Source organism: Corylus avellana, chromosome 8 (assembly GCF_965113065.1).
Source record: "Corylus avellana chromosome 8, dhCorAvel1.hap1.2, whole genome shotgun sequence".
Taxonomy (NCBI): domain Eukaryota; kingdom Viridiplantae; phylum Streptophyta; class Magnoliopsida; order Fagales; family Betulaceae; genus Corylus; species Corylus avellana.
Window position 1 is genome coordinate 11,531,515 of NC_142497.1, and position 17,856 is coordinate 11,549,370.

The following is a 17,856-nucleotide window of genomic DNA, read 5'->3' on the forward strand; positions in this document are numbered from 1 at the left end:
ATACTCGTAGCATTTTTCTTTATTAATTGTTTTGATATTTTTAAATGAATAAGCTTGGTATCATCTTGATATCCATTTCTTGGTAAAAGTTTTGATACCCCTACATTTCCTATATTATTATTGTTTAAAAAAAAAAGGACTTTTAAGAGAGGGTCGCTTGGTCTTGTGAGAATCGTTATCTTTTTGAGAATTAGAAACAATATCAATGCCTTTCCGGCCCCTACAATAATGATTTTTTGGCTCACCAGTACTGTCTAATGGGCCATAATCATATGCTTTAATGCACAAATAGATCTGAGTGTAAGCAAAAATGAGGCAAAGTGAGAGATCCATAGGGTACTGAGGATGGTAAATGACAGCGACACGATGGGATGCTAGAGAAGGGCTGCTGACGGGTGAATGAAGGCAACGATAGCAACCAGTGATCGATGGAGGTCCAATTGGACTGATTAGGCCACAGAAAGGTGTCTCAGATAATATTTAGAAATATATGATATGATGAATAATGTAAAAGCCGCAGAGAACAGAAGCATAAAGAGAAAAACTAATAAAGCGTTAGGGCTACATCTTATATTAAAGTGTATATAAAACTATATAATACAATTGTCTGTATTTATAAAAAGATTATAAAAGGTAAGAGTGGTAAACAAAAAACCCTATAGACTAAATAAATGAGGGACTAAGGGTCTGTTTGAGATTGCGTTTGAAAAGCTTAAAAGTGCTTTTAATACTCAAAAAGCTTGTTTGAAGAAAAACGTACTCGTTTGGTAAAAAAATTAAAAGTGCTTTTAAGGGTTCAAAAAGCCTAAAAATGGTCAAAAAAACACTTTAGGCAAAAGCTTAAAAATAAAGCTTTTGCCCAAAAGCTCTTTTTGATTTAAAAACTCTATTTCTCAAACGTAATCTCAAACAGGCTCTAAACCCTAAATGAAACTAAATAAAAATAATAATATAAGATATTTTAACGGTACAGAACTGCGAAGTTAGACAAAAACAATTTTGGCAAATCAATTTTTTTGCACATGGTTCCCATTGCAAAATGTCATAAGAGGCCTTCCTGTTTGGTTTGGTGTATTTTGAGTTTTGACAATTAGCTATGAGAAGTAGGGGAGACTCGAAGTGATTTTAGGGGTGGAATAAAAAAGACAAATGTGCGCACGAAAAGCTAAATTGTGTTTTTGTTTCGCAACATTAGTAATATGTCAGGAGCGTGTTTGAGATTGCGTTAGAGAGCTTAAAAGTACTTTGAGTACTTAAAAAGTTGTGTCAAACAAAAACCGACATATTTAGTAAAAAATTTCAGAAGTACTTCTTTTAACTTTTTTATTTTAAAAATTATTGAAATGCACCCTTGGAGAAAGATTAAAAATAACACTTTTGTTAAAAAAACACTTTTTGACGTAAAAACTTTATTTTTCAAATACAATTCTAAACATGTTCTAAGCGACAGTCGATGGGTTTGTGTGAGAGTAATTGAGATTAAGGAGGACATGTATCGCGTGTAGAGTGAGTGTACAGGAGACAAAACGTTCAGATCACCTTGAAGTTCTGAATCTTTTGACACATCACAAATGACTTTAAAAGTTTGCTTTTGATTGCTTTGACACCTTCTGGCACACCACTTTAAAAGTTCGAAATTTTGGTTAGGTGTAACAAGCAACACGATTAATACACATCACTTTAAAAGTTGGCTTGTGAAGAAAAAAGAAAAAGAAAAAAAAAAGTAAAATAACCATCATATAAGGGTGCTTGTCTCTTTTAAGGTGGTAATAGGGTAACAAAGTTATATATATATATATATATATATATATATATATATATATATATATATTTTTTAAAGGAGTAGCGTTTGCCCCCTCTCGCCCCTTGCTAGCTCTGCCATTGGATACGGGTTTTATATTCGTATCATTACAACTTTGTATCTCATAGAATGACCATATATCACTACAAAAAAAAGGACATTTTCTGACGTGGCTACAGTACTAGAATTGTTGCCACGTCAGAAAATTTCTGACGTTTGAATTTTAAAACGTCAGAAAATAATTTTCTGACGTGTGAATAGTGACACGTCAGAAATTTTCTGACGTGGCATTTCACCACGTCAGAAAATTCTGACGTGGCAGTGTGCCACGTCAGAAAATTCTGACGTGAAAATGTCCCACGTCAGAATTTTTCTGACGTGGCACATTGCCACGTCAGAATTTTCTGACGTGGTGAAATACCACGTCAGAAAAATTCTGACGTGAAAATGTACCACGTCAGAAAATTTCTGACGTGGCAAAACTGTACATATTTATATATATATATGTGCAAATAATTATATATAGATATATAATTATGTAGAATTTTTTTTTTTTTGAGACTTTTTCTGACGTGTCATGTGTGGCACGTCAGAAATTTCTGACGTGCCACACATGGCACGTCAGAAATTTCTGACGTGCCACACATGGCACGTCAGGAAACTTCCTGCTTGGGCGGGAGTTTGAAAATTTTCCCACTTTTTTTTTCTTTTTATTCTTGCCTCTTCATTTATTCCCCACACTCTCTCTCTCCTCTCTCAATCTCCCTCTTCTAATCTGCACAGGACGGAGCTCCTCTCTAAGGGAAGAAGAAAAGAAAATGTGAAGAGAAAAAGAAGACAAGCAGCAGATTGAAGAATAGCAAAAGAAGAAGAAGAAAAATGAAAGAAGAGAAGCAGATCTGCTTTTCTTCTAGAAGAAAAAAAAAATAAAAGGAGAAGAGAAGAAGAACAAGAACAAGAAGAAGAGAAGATAAGAAAATTTTTTGGGTTTTTGAAGATTTTTGTTGGGTTTTGAGGTTTGAGTTTTTGATTTTTGGAAGACTTTTTCGGTTTGGGTTTTTGTAAATGGAGAAAAGAAGAGAGCTAGAGACAGTGAGAAAATGGAGAAAAGGGAGAACATGGAGAAAAGAAGTAGATCAAAAACGAATTGAAGAGAAAAAAAGAGGAGAAAAGAAGCAGCTGGCATGGGGAGAAAAGATCTGCAGAGAAATTCACAGAGAAATTTGCAGAGAAATTCGAATTTCTCTGCGTGAGGGGGCTGTGCCGTGCAGAGAGATTAAAAAAAAAAAATTATTATTTTATCTATTTTTTAATTGGAAAAAAAAAATACCAGAAAAAATTTTTTTTAAAAAAAAAATTATTATTTTTTTAATTTCCTGACGTGTCAAAATTGACACGTCAGGAAATTTCTGACGTGTCAAAATTGACATGTCAGGAAATTTCTGACGTTTTTTATTTTAACACGTCAGGAAATTATTCTGACGTGTAACACACCAAAACGTCAGAAAATTCTGACGTTCTACCCATTGACACGTCAGAAATTTTTTTTTCCTGACACCTATGTTTCTGACAATCAACACGCGTCAGAAACGCCACGTCAGAAAACGCTGGTCAGAAAAAAATTGTTTTTTTGTAGTGATATGTAGCTTCTTTGTAAGCGCATATATAAGCTGTTGGAAATTATTTTGAATAGTGCACAAAATTCTTATTGAAATAAAATAATATCAATCTAAAAATTAACAATAAAATAAATAAAATACAATAGATGAAAAGTGGAGTATATATAGAAAGATCTCACAATGCTATAGAATTACGCAAGAGTATTGTCTCCTTAAAGGTTGATTTGTACCTTCTGGAGTATATAACTATGTGCCATTGGAACTCTTGACACACAATGTAGTGTCACAGATTTTCCAAAGTTTTATTTTAGAGATATTTATTTGATGATATATTATTCATATTAGGTAATGATATTTATTCTTGAGGAATTGAATCGATCATATGAATATTATAAGAATAAATGTTGATTTGCGCTCTAATTTGATATGAGAGATTATATTTTGATTGGGTGATTTAAGAGATATAATAATTGAAGATTGATTAATATATTTTGGGGTATGATTATTATAGTTAGTGATTAATTTAATGAGATTTTATGAAGTGAGGAATTAGTGGAGTTATTAATGGAAGTTGGGATTTTTTTTTTTTTTTTTTTTTTTTGGTAAATTGGAGTGAAATCCAACCCACTTCCTATTTTTTTTTTCTCTCTTTTAACCTTCCTCCTCTTTTTTTTTTCTCTCTTTTAACCTTCCTCCTCTCACACATGTACATCTTCCTTCCCACTTTAAATATTTTTATCTTTGTTTTTCTTTATAACCACATAGAGAGATTGAGATGAAATCAGAGAAAGGAGATTGAGAGAGAATGCGAGAAAGAGAGTTTGGGAGAGAGAGAGAGAGAGAGAGAGAGAGATAGTGATTGAAAAATTTATGGGTAATGATCAATTGTAGCAGAATGAGTTTCGACAAGTAATTACCTTTGATATTTCATTCATGTAACCCACTGTAAGTATTCTTACTTATTAAGTATGATATTGATATCCAATAATACGGATTCTTGTGGTTTTATAACTTGTCTAGCATTTTGATATAAATGATTCAATAATGATTTATATTGTCGAAAACCAATTGACTTACTATTTCACAGTTTTTGTAGTGCTTGCAAGAATGAAAAATCAAGGTAATTATGTAGTTGTTATTAAAAATTTATATTGAGATGTGCAGAGATTCCAAGTTGATTAAGTTTTGTCTAGAGTCTAAACTGTCGGATAGATTTGTATAAATGCCTTGTATGGCATAGCTTTGAGTATTTTTGTATAAAGAAAACTATTTTTACATTGTTTTGTGTTGATAATTACCGTTTTTTCCGCTGCGTGAGATTATTTCAGCGTAACACTCGAATTTATTTACAAGATAAAAGAAGAGAAATATCAGAATGTCACAAATGGTATCAAAGTATTACCCAGCTTGAGATGATGGAAACGTGCACAAGCCTTTGATGGTCACTTGGTGATGCCAAAAGTGGGTTATATTATAAGGGTCGTCAGTTAAGACGCCAAGAGATTTATAAAGGCCAAAAGTTAAAAGGCCGAGAATGAAGAAATTCTTTGAGGATTGCCAACGGTGACACTGGAGCCCAAGAAGAGTGCTTGTGGCATCTCACATCGCCTGTGTATGGAATATTTTATAATATTTATTCTATAAACAATTGAATTTTAAAGTTATATGGTAACTTGGGGTAAGTTATGGGTTAAGTGTGATTTGTTTTTAAATTGGGTCGCTCAATTTGAAGATAAGTGATAATTTATGGGCTTTAATTTCGATGACGAAATTCTTTTAAGGGGGGAAGATTGTAGCGTTCCAGATTTTTCAAAGTCTTATTTTAGAGATATTTATTTAATGATATATTATTCATATTAGGTAATGATATTTATTCTTAAGGAATTGATTATATCATATGAATATTATAGGAATAAATATTAATTTGAGATCTGATTTGATATGAGAGATTATATTTTGATTGGGTGATTGAAGATATATGATAATTGAAGATTGATTAATATATTTTGGAGAAAGTCCCTAAGAGGTAGCTCAATCGTTTAGGACCATGCTTAATAAAGCGGAGGTCACTAGTTCGAATTCCCCTCCTCCCTCTTATGCGGACATGTCAAATATATATATATATATATATATATATATATATATATATATATATTGGAATATGATTATTATAGTTGGTGATTAATTTAATGAGATTTTATGAAGTGAGGAATTCGTTGAGTCATTAATGGAAGTTGGGATTTTATTATATTTGTTTTTTTTTTTTTTTTATCAATTGGAGTGAAATCCAACCCACTTCTTTTAACCTTCCTCCTCTCACACACGTGCATCTCCCTTTCCACTTTAAATATTTTTATCTTTATTTTCCTTTATAACCACATAGAGAGATTGAGATGAAATTTGAGAAAGGAGATTGAGAGAGAAGGTGAGAAAGAGAGTTTGGGAGAAAGAGAGAGAGACAGTGATTGGGAAATTTATGGGTAATGATCAATTACAGCAGAATGAGTTTCGACAAGTAATTACCTTTGATGATTCATTCCTGTAACCCACAACTGTAAGTATTCTTACTTACTAAGTATGATATTGATATCCAATAATACGGATTCTTATGGTTTTATAACTTGTCTGGCCTTTTGATATATATGATTCAACAATGATTTATATTGTCGGAAATCAATTGACTCACTACTACACAGTTTTTGTAGTGTTTGCAGGAATGGAAAATCAAGGTAATTATGTAGTTGTAATTAGAGATTCATATTAAGATGTACAGAAATCCAAGTTGGTTAAGTTTTGTCTAGAGTCTAGACTGTCAGATAGATTTATATAAATGCCTTGTACAGAATAGCTTTGGGTATTTTTGTATAAAGAAAAGTATTTTAACGGTATTGTTTTGTATTGATAATTGCAGTTTTTCCGCTGTGTGAGATTGTTTCAGCGTAACACTCGAATTTATTTACAAGATACAAGAAGAGAAATATCAGGATATCACACACAATTTTCTAAGATCAGACTATAGCGTCTCCTTTCGTTAAGGACACACTTAAAAAAACAAAGACTAATAAACAACCCTTTTATTAAAATGGATGAGTGACTTCATGATATTGTTTTGTAGAAAAGCTAATGGTATAACATATAGCTTTATAGCTTGAAACAAAACATTTGATAACAGTGTAAGATATTGAAAACGAAAGATATTATATCTATATCTATTCTCCTTGGAGAGCTCTCTCTATACACATACAGCTGTGAGTTTTTTTTTATTTATTTTTTTTAATTTTTATAACAAAACATAAAAACCAATCTCATGACCAAACAGTCATAACAACAAAGCCATAAAACGTTGTAAATGGTCAAAACTGTTTCTCTAACCAACGGTCAAAACCATAAAAACCAATTAAAAGTTTTATTTTTTCTTTAATAACTCATGAAAAGTTTTAATGATGAAATGACTTAAAAAACTTTTTATTTTTATTTTTTATAAGTACTAAAAAAAAAAAAGAAGAAAAAAAGCTAATGTTTATAACACATTAAATATAACACAACATAAACATCATATTACCAAGATGAACGTCTAAGGGCGCGTTTAGAATTGCGATTTCGCAAAAATAATTTGCGATTTTAAAAGATATTACAAAACGTTTTGGGATTTTAAAATATATCGCAAAACATAAGGTGTTATGAGAAATTGTATACAAAAATAATCTGCGATTTTAAAAGAAATCGCAAAAAGTAGCTATTTCAAAAACATAATTTTTAAAAATGTAATTTTTAAAATCGCACTTATTGAAAACCGCAATCTCAAACAGACCCTAAATAAGAATTTGCATCATCTTACCATATATATATATATATATATATATATATAACACGCAACAGCAAAAATAATATGCAATCAAAGAACATATGCTAAAAAGATCTAAAAATATGCTTGAAACAGATTTATGTGGGCAGAAGATTTACCACATAATGCTGTCCACGTACACTTCTTGGGTAAGATCCTCTGCAAATGGTGACGAGTTGTTTGATAACTGTGCATGCAAGCTTCTCCTCCACACAAACCATATCTAAGTAAGAAATTAGGGTGAAAAATAATAGTTAAGAAGATATATATAACATCTTCTTATCCTCATTTGGGACGGTCGTTCAATTGCAGACAATGTATCCTACACTTTTAACGTTTTTGCACTGTCGGGAATGATAAGAGGAATATTGGGACCATTCATTTTCAGCTTAAAGATCTGATTGCATCAATCTCGCCTTACCTCTGTCCCGTCTAGTCAAGGTAACTGCTGTTTGGGTGACAACATTAGTGTCGTCACTAAAGATAAATGCTGGTTTGGCAATGCTTTTTAGGGTAGCTTTTTGGTGTTTTAGGAAATTAAACAAGCAAAAGCATATATTGTTAACAAATATTCAAAACAGAAAATGTTCGCAAAACACTCAAAACTATTTTTATATTTATGTCACATCATCACAAGATTCACAACCAAAAAATTGTCGGGAGACTTTTTCCTGTCATGCCTAATAATATATAGTTCCATTGCTATTTTTCCTGGAGTGCCCTAATGATATTTAGGCAAGCATTAGCAAGATGGAGTATGAAAGCTACACATGCATGCATGAAGAAACACTTGGTCCAAATTATCAGACTCACCCTAGGTTTTTGCAGATAGACTTGCCAAAGCCTCAATATGACTGGATTTGTAGTAGCCAACTGCAATTTAAAAATGCTAATAATCAAATGATATGGAGGAATATGTATTAATAATCAAATGATATATATATATATATATATATATATATATATATATAAGCATTCTAGCTAGAGATACATTAAAGGGACACTAGTCACTTGTCACCATTTTAGATTGTTATATATAAAAGCATAGGCTTTCAAGAGAGTAGCTTAAAATTGCAACAAATAACAATCTAAAATGGAGACAAGTAATGAAAAATGTCCCTTTCATGTAACCCTAGAATGTTTATATATATATATATATATATATATATATATATATATTAGAAATCTCAATTACAATTGTTTGAATTTACTGAATTCATCTATAACCTTAATTTGTTTTTTTCTTTGTCATTATTATTTTTTGTTATTCTTAATTTTCTAAGACGTTTAATTTCCTAAAAATATTCCTAAAACCAAATTAAAATTAAAAATATAATGATATGGTTGAGGGTTGAATTGTTCTAGTTATACGAGCAAATTAAAGGAGGATAGAAAGCCGATTCCTCAGTTATTGCGAGAGAATATAGGGTAATGCGATATATTGGTTAGCTTAAAGAATATTATAATATATGTGCCTTTGGATTCCGCGCGTGGTTCTAGGTTCTTCTAAAACTATTCTAAAGAAATTGACCTTCTCAAGACTACTAGGAGTAGGAGAGGTGCTTCGAGAAAATAAAAACAATATTAATCACTAGTGATATGTATGATTATGACACCTTCATTTTTCACCAACCATAATGATCATAAAAAGAGAGCAGCAAGATCTAGTCTAAATTGTTGTGCCATATTAAAACTCCCAACTATTTCTTTATGATCATCTTCATTTCCTTCTAGAAGGAGAGAAAGAGAGAGATTATATATATCTTACCTTCTAGAAGCCCATTTGTGAGACTCTTCATTTCCGTAGCAGGAAGCTCTTATAGTGATGGATCTCGAGTCACAAACACAAAGAAAGAGATGAAATGGGAGATATTTACTACCTTCAAAAGCCTTTCTTTAAGATCTATAGGGCTTTGTCTAGTGATGTATCTTTGGCTGCTGCGGCCAAGATGGCATTCACCTGCACCAGCACCTGCACCTCTTGTTGATTCATCTCCCCATTCAAAAAAAAACAAAAAAAAAAAAAAAGCAGATTTTTTCATGCTTTGAAGTCATAAGCAAAAGCAGACAGAAAGAAAGAGAAAAGAGAAGTCAAGGTGCAGGTGCAAATGCAGATAAAGGCAACATATTGGCATGTATACTCTCTCAGTCGCATGTCTAAGAAACGAAGCATTGGGCAACTTCCCAAGTAACAGGAGGATATATTTATTTATAATACATATAATCTATATATATACATACATATATGTAGAAATAATTAGAACATTATGTTCAGAAAGATATGTATGAGCGTCGATATTTATATAAAGAAAACAAGTGAAAGGTGGAATTATTAGTGGAATTATTAGTGGATAAGCATTTGACAAATTCTGGTATCCATTGCAGAAATTTTAGTAGTACTGTCTGTCCCAGCCACCAACCAGCTGGTCCTGGGCCACGTGATGTGAAGACCCTAAGCACGTGGGATTTGACGCCCCAGCCAATGGGAGACTACCACGTATTGCCACATCTGACGGTACCACTTGAGATGGACCGTCTTACCGCATGGTCTCCTCTTTTCTAGGTCAGGTCATGAGATTGGGGGGTGGGGGCCACGACAGCGATGGCACTCGAGCTTCCAACGTCTTTATCTTTTACAAATATTCTCCATCACTAGTAAACGGTGACACATTCACTGTTGCTGTGTTGGCTTCTACTTGTGAGGAGATACGTTTATAAGAATAATTAAGTTAATTTTAATTCTAATTTAATTATACTTGGAAATCATTTTAATACTTTAACTAACTAATTTTATATTTAATTTGTCACGGGCTCACAAGTCCTGTAAAAAATTATCATGCTGGATTATAAGAGAGTAGCAAATTTTCTAAATTCTATTTTCTTCCCTTAATGTAAGAAAAACTTTTTAAGAAATTATTTAAGAGTACTAACAACAGAGACCTTATAACTTATTTCATTCCTTACATATTGAAAAAATTTCAAAAAAATCACAAAAAGTCACATGCAGCAGCTTCCCTAAACATTGAGAATGCTACGGCCAATGTACGTATATGGAACCAAAAGAGTTTTCCTATATATTATTTTAATATAAATAATATTTCTCTTCCATCTCTCATCTTTCATCTTTTTTTTTTTTTTAATTTTTTTTATTGGGGATTGTGTTAAAATTTTGTAAAAAAATTCAAGGGTAGGTATGAAACTTGTATTTTGTGAAGAAATAATATTTTAATGATATAAAAAAAAAAAAAAAAAAAAAAAAAAAAAAAAAAAAGAGGGAAACTTCACTAAGAACCCCCAAACTTTCACCCGTTTTGAAATACCTCCCCTAAACTTCAAAATCTCTCAATTTAATCCCATAAACTTTCAATTACTCTCAATTTGGACCATTCCGTTAATTTTTGCCGTTAAAAATTCAAAAAAAGACAAAAATATCCATGATTTTTGTTTTTTGTTTTTTTTTTTAAATAAAAAAACGTTTTAGAAGTTGAAATTTTATACAAAAGTCAGGGTATAAATGTCATGTGACGTTTAAAATCTGACGGATGGGTCTAAATTGAAAGTAATTGAAAGTTTAGGGGACCAAATTGAGAGATTTTGAAATTCAAAGGGGTATTTCAAAACAGGTGGAAGTTTGGGAATTCTTAGTGAAGTTTCCCAAAAAAACAAAAAAATGTATTGTGAAGTATATTTGGATATGAAAGTAAAAAGTAGTTTTGTTTCCTATACTTAAAGCATGTTTTGGGATTGCGTTTGAGAAATAGAGCTTTTACGTAAAAAAGTGATTTTTGGCAAAAACTTCATTTTTAAACTTTTGCCAAAAGTGCGTTTTGGCAATTTTTAGGTTTTTGATCGCTTAAAAGCGCTTTCAATTTTTTTTATCAAACAAGTATTTTTTTTAAAAAAAACAGACTTTTTAAGTATTAAACACATTTTTTGATCCTTCAACCGCATTCCCAAGCATGCCCTTAGAAAGAATTAAAGAGAAGCTGTTGTTAGTACTCTAAAAGCATGTTTGTGATTGCGTTTGAAAAATAAAGTTTTTGAGTTAAAAAACACTTTTTGGCAATTTTTTAGTTTGCTAAAAGTGTGTTTGAGCCATTTTTTAGGCTTTTTGGACCTTTAAAAGCGCTTTCAATTATTTTTGCCAAATGAGTACTTTTTTTTTTCAAACGAACTTTTGAATGTTAAACGCATTTTTAAACCCTCAAACACACACTTAAACACGCCCTAAGGGTCTGTTTGGGATTGCGTTTGAGAAATAGAGCTTTTAAGTCAAAAAGAGCTTTTGGACAAAAGTTTCATTTTGAAGCTTTTGCCAAAAGTACTTTTTGGCCATTTTTAAGCTTTTTGGATTCTTAAAAGCCCTTTTACTTTTGTTATCAAACGAGTACGTTTTTTTTCAAACGAACTTTTTAAGTGTTAAAAGCACTTTTAGACCCCTCAAACACAATCTCAAACAGGCACTAAAACAAATTTTATTAGCTTCAGCTAAACTTATGAAACAGTAATGGGAAGCAAAAGTGTTACCCTGATTCAGGGAATGATTTTTTTATTCCTTTAACATTATTTTAATATAAAAATAATTTTTTTGCCTATAACATTTATTAGAAATAATATTTAAATAGTTTCTCTTTCCTCTCACTTTCTCCTAACATTTAATTTCAATTATATATATAGTAGAAAAAAGTTAATGGGGATCTTACTTGAATAGAGAATGAAAAAGTAACTTGATTCTCTACCTTTTAAATAAAATCTCTTTGCCTTTTGAATAAAATCTAAAAGAAGCTCTTAGTGCTGAGATGTTTAGGGATGTTCATCTCAAAAAGATCAAGTCAATTTAAAACTTTTATTACAATCACTTAAAAACTCAGTTTCACATGTAAATAATATGAAACTGAACACTTATAAGCATCTCTTATAAATCATTTGCTTTTTATATGAGTTTACTCAAGTTCTCAATATAAGATCAATGTATTATAAACTCCTTCTTAAACTCTTTATGCCAGAGCCATATCATGCACTTTTCCAATACCAGTATACCGCCAGGCCTTATTTATTTATTATTTTTTTAATTACCTGGCCTTATTAGATAACTCTAAAAAAACGCTAACCAAGTCTACCGCATCAAATTCGAAAACCGCACACAACAATCACTCCTTGTTGACGTCTGATGGTAAAAGAAAAATATCAAGGGTGAAACAATAAGTTAGCCTGGCAGTGGGACCGCAACTCACTCCGTCTTGAAGTCTGATAGGGCCATGCTTTAGCCCTTTGGACTGGTCGGGGTCTCTTTAATTTCCTACGATATTAATGCTTCAGTTTGTGTCGTTAGGTACAAACCAGCTCACCGTTTCGTTTTGCGTGTTTTTCAGTGGAGTGGAACTCATCTTCTGTTTGTGTTTCAATTCACAAATAAGAGAGAAATAAATCCTTGCTTTATTTGCTATATATATATATATATATATATATATATATATAACTTATATTTTTATGTCATATTAAAATATTTTTTTAAATAAAATATAAAAAAGATAAAGTCTACTTTTTTTGTTTTTTGAATTGGGATTCATTAATCGAAAAGGAAACTCAGCTTTCAGCTAATATAATAGAGAGCACACTCGGAGGAAACAACTCCTGCCATTCTTGCGTATCAACATACCCAAGAGCCAGCTTGGCCAATTGGTGGGCAGCACCATTTGCAGATCTGCCAACATGATGAATACCCCACCCATTCAAGTTTTGCACCATTTCCTTCACCAATTGGTTGGCCAATTGACGAAGGAAAGATAAAGTCTACTAATTAACTCCTTCAAACTATCATCCAAATAATAATTTATATTATAAACTATCAATTACGACAATTTAATCCCAAAACTACAAAAACAATGACAATGTACCCTAATACTAACAAAATAACGAAATTATCCCTATATAATTTTCAATAAAACAAAAATACCCTTAAAATTAAAAAAAAGTAAATAAAATTTAGTATTTTTATTTTTATTTTAGTAAGGGTAATTTCACAATTTTGTTAAAATTGGGAGTACATTGTCATTGTTTTGGTAGTTTGGGGAGTAAATTATCGCAATTGATAGTTTGTGCGGTAAATTGTCATTGAAGTGGTAATTTGAGGGAGTTAAATGAATTTTGTCCAAACAAAAATATATCGTCAGAAACCTTCCATCTTTGGTTCCCAATCCATTAAGTCCAACTTCTTTTATTTTATTTTTTATTTTCTCTTAAAAATAAATAATTACCACTTGTAGAGTTCCACTTTGTCGGTTGATGTAACACATGAGATCTATCATCTTTAGTTTATTTGAACTGAAAAATATCCAGTTAATTATAGTGGAAGAATATTTTTGTCTCTTAAAGTGAAAAGACAAAAATAATCTTAACTTTTTTGAAAAGACAAAAATACTCCTAACTGAATATTCTCCAGTTTATTTGAACCGAAGAGCATCCTATTCCGATCATGTTGTTAAACTAGAGAGAATATATTTGATGTCTTGACAAATGTTGCCACTCGTACTACTTCTTCTTTTCTTTCTTTTTCTTTTTCACTCAGTGGCTTAGCCTCTCACCTCACGTGCTACTTTGCTTCAATGGGTTTTGGGTAGCTTTCAAATATGAGTAATGATATAGGAAAGATTATAGTTTTTTTTTTTTTTTTTTGAGTCTTCTTAAATATAATGTAATATTTAAAATTATCAATAAATTAAAATTTAATAATAATTATTTTAAATTTAATAGTAATTTTAAAATACATATCGCATTTGGAAGAATTTAGGACTCCTTATGTATTACTCTCCAAATACATTACAGGTAATGCAAAATAACTTAAAAGGCGCTTAGGCCGGCCGCCTCTAATGACTTCTTCTAACAAGGACATATATATAATTGCTCATGCATTTTGCTTCTGATTTATTTCAGTGGGCATAATTGGAAGTGTGTTGCCCTCCTATGTGAATCATCTTACGTGTTATTTAATTGAAATCCATATAGCTTTGATTCTTCTTCTTTTCTTTTTAATTTTTTAGTCTTTTTTTAGGTGGTCGTCATTTGTCTCATTAAATAAATGTAAATGATGTCATGTGATAAATATATTGAGAGTAATACTACAATACTTACTCTCATTTTTTCACACACATTTTTCTCTTCCATAAGTGACTTTTAAAACTCTTATTGAATGTAAGATAAATCTTTATTGAATTTTAATATAGTAGTAATTTTAAAAGTTACCATTAAATGTGAAAAATTATGTAGAAAATTAAGAATATGTGTAGCATTACTCGTATATTAACACAGTATTAAAAACATTAAATTAATATAACGTTATTTATACCATTAAATAAAATAATATTAAATTATGCCATATACTTCTTTCTCTATTTCAACAAAAAGATTCTTGTCTGATAGAAACACAACTCATGGGGAGAGGGGAGAGAGAGAGAGCAACTAATCAGATATCATTTCCGATAAAGTGACCAATAGCTTCAACTGAAGACAGCTTTATCAGAAACAAAATGACATATAGTGATTGGTTGATCATCAGATTTTTATGGCATAGCCTTACCTAGTATAAAAATAAAAATAAATGTTACTTTACCATATATATATATATATATATATATATATAAGTTACTTTACCATATTTTGACTTATACAGAGGAGGAATGTCTTCTCCGTCCCATTCTAAATTTGAATCTAGGCACACTTAACTCCTAACTTAGCTGCCAACAACCTTAATTTACTCTTGATGTATATGCTGATCTCTGTCTTATCAGTTTGATCATTTCAATAAAAATAAAATAAGTTTTCTAAATAGTAACGCTACATTTACTCCCATTTTTTTACACTTATTTTTTTATATTCATAGGTAGCTTTTAAAACCACCATTAATTTAAATTTCAATAAAGATCCATCTTATATTTAGCGGTGGTTTTAAAAGTCACATATAAGTGTAAGAAAATTAGTTTAAAAAAGTGAGTAAATATAACATTACTCTTTTCAAAAGAGTCATTTATGGTCCCCAATGGATAGCTCAATCGGCTGTGAATCCCACCTCATGAAGTGGAGGTCACTAGTTCGAATCCCCCCTTCCCCTTCCCTTGTGTGGACATGTAAAAAAAAAAGAAAAAAAGAGTCATCTATGGTTTTTACAATTGGATACTCCATAGGGTTTAAAATTGACATATAAGTGCATACACATGTTATTGGTGTCCCACTATCGCATGTGCTTTGCATTGGCTATTTAGGCACACTTTGCTCAAATTTGTGCTCCTTAATTATAACTGACAATTTTATATCTCAAATATGTAGAAATTAAGAGAGAAACTCAACTATGGAGAGAGACCCTCAAGGTAGTGTTCTTGGTTCAAAATGGGAGGGAAATGCGAAAATGGAGAGAGATGCTTTGGTTTAGGAGTCATCTCGGCTTGAATCCATAAAAGGCCGTCATGATGGTCTCTCATATAGAAAACAAAAAGCTCTCGGCCTACTTCCGTCAGATAGTCGTCAAAAGCTTATCATGATAATGTAGCTCAAGAGAGTATCGACATGCTTTCGTCAAATAGTTGTCAGAATCCCATCATAACGATGAAGTAAAGAAATTTCTCGGCCTCTCTTTGTCAATAGCGCATAATGACAATGTTGCTCAGTAAAGTCTTGGCATGTCTTTGTCAAAAGGACATCAGAAAGCCATAATGAAGATGATTGTCAAACTTGTTAATAGAGGTGAAAATGCGATTACGGTTAGCAGTTATCATCGCAAACCACTAACCGTAACTGCCAAAGGTAGTTAGTGTAATTTTCTAACTACTTCCGCACCGCCTTAGGCGTTTAGCGGTTATTTTGTAACTTCCGATTAGCAGTTATTAGACCTACAACCGCTTCAATATAACCGCTTTTCAAAGCTCACCTTAGAACACCCACCGGAATTGACAAAGAAAGAGGAAGAGAGCTGTGAAGTACCACCGAGTCCAATGGTGTTCTAGTCTTCTAGATTGTTTCTTCACCTACCCATATCATAAAACATACAAGATGATCAGACCATGCCCATTAAGCGAGAATACCCATAGCAAAAAAAGAAAAGAAAAATAAAACATACAACAAACACAGAAGAAATGATGAACCTTAATGCAGAGGAAGACCTGTTCTTGTCTCTAGAACTCAACGATAATGACGACAAGATTTGAAGATCGGACTTGAGCAAGAGAAATTCTCGTGCCTTAGGAGAATGCCTCAGGAGGAAAAATGGAAAGACGGTCGTCGACTGAGAGAGAGTAAGAGACTACTAAGAGAGTGAGCGAGAGACGACTGAGAGAATGAGAGACCGAGAGGTGAGAGGATGAGGTTTAAAGATTGGGAATTTGGGATGTGCGGTTGCAACGACTTAAGTGAATATAGAAGTCACTAGACTTTATCCTAAAACCCTAGATGCAAAATAACCCCGTTTTGTATATATATATATATATATATAGGCGGTTAGCGGTTTTTTCCAACCGCCTTTAAAGGTGGTTTGGCGGTTGGTGAGCAAATAGGGCTGTAATCATGCCGAGCCGAGTCGACTTTGAACATTCCAGGACTGGCTTGTTTAAGGGGTCTTCTAAACAAGTTGAGCTCGAGTTAGAGCAGGGCTTCAAAACCTTTGTTTGAGCTTGGCTCGCCAGACACAAACTCTGGCTCGAGCTCGAGCTCAAGCTTTCCAAATACAATGTGGCAAGCCTAATCGGGCTCGGGCCGAGCTTGGCTTGGCTCAAGCTCGAGCTGGAACCAAAATTTTTCAAAAGTCAGCTGCGACCATTCCCTGGGAAGTACTGACAATTCGCTGAGAAGTACCGACAGTTCAATGGAAAGCACACCACTAAATGTTTGATAGAAAGTACCGAATGTTCGACACGAAGCACACCACTGAATGTTTGACAAAAAGTACACCGAACGTTTGACAAGAAGCACACCACCAAACGTTCGACAAAAAGTGATGAACGATCGACAGGAAGCACATCAAACCACAAGGTAATGACCAAACATTCGAACAACTGTGTAATAGTACACTGAACGTTCGACTTGGTGACCTGCAGAACTGTCATAGCAGCGCTCACAGCTTTTCCAGGCCTATAAATAGCCCTCCCCACTCGACCCTTAAGAGTCATTCCGCCTCTGTGGAACCTCTGTTTGAGTGTGTGTGAGAGTTCTTGAAGGAGAATGAGAGATTTCTTGGAGGTTTTGCTTCAAAGAGATAATCTTCGAAGCCTAGCATGTTATTTACTTAGTTATTATGTTGTTTAAGTGCTTTTCATAGTTAGCTTAGTTAGTAGTTTTGAGCTTCTTGCTATGTTATTGGCCTTAATATTGGTTTAAGCTTGGGTTAACGCTTTGATGATATTAGATGTAGTTTCTTCTGCATGGAGATGTTAATTTGGGTTAGGATTCATTTAGAGACCAAGATAAGGTCTTAGGACTTGCTTAGAGGTTGTTTAGTGGCTTTTTGGTTCGAAATGGGTTTTTTGCCCAACATCTCTGTTCGAACGTTCAATGTCGTGGTTGAATGTTTGTGCCTCTTTGAGGAACGTTCGATGGTTAGGCAAAAA

At 32.4% G+C, this 17,856-nt stretch overlaps 1 long non-coding RNA gene across 2 annotated transcripts; it reads right to left on the reverse strand.

Annotated features, from left to right (window-relative positions):
• Positions 1–202: 202 nt before the first annotated feature.
• On the reverse strand, positions 203–9,498 carry LOC132164454 (uncharacterized). 2 transcript variants are annotated; one of them, XR_015912992.1, is made up of 4 exons: positions 9,033–9,498; positions 8,078–8,137; positions 7,384–7,464; positions 203–445 (listed from the first exon to the last, which is right to left on the reverse strand). It is a non-coding gene; the product is annotated as an uncharacterized LOC132164454 (long non-coding RNA). The 2 variants fall into 2 exon arrangements; XR_015912991.1 differs by having other exon boundaries at positions 7,384–7,487.
• Between the last annotated feature and the right edge of the window lie 8,358 nt (positions 9,499–17,856).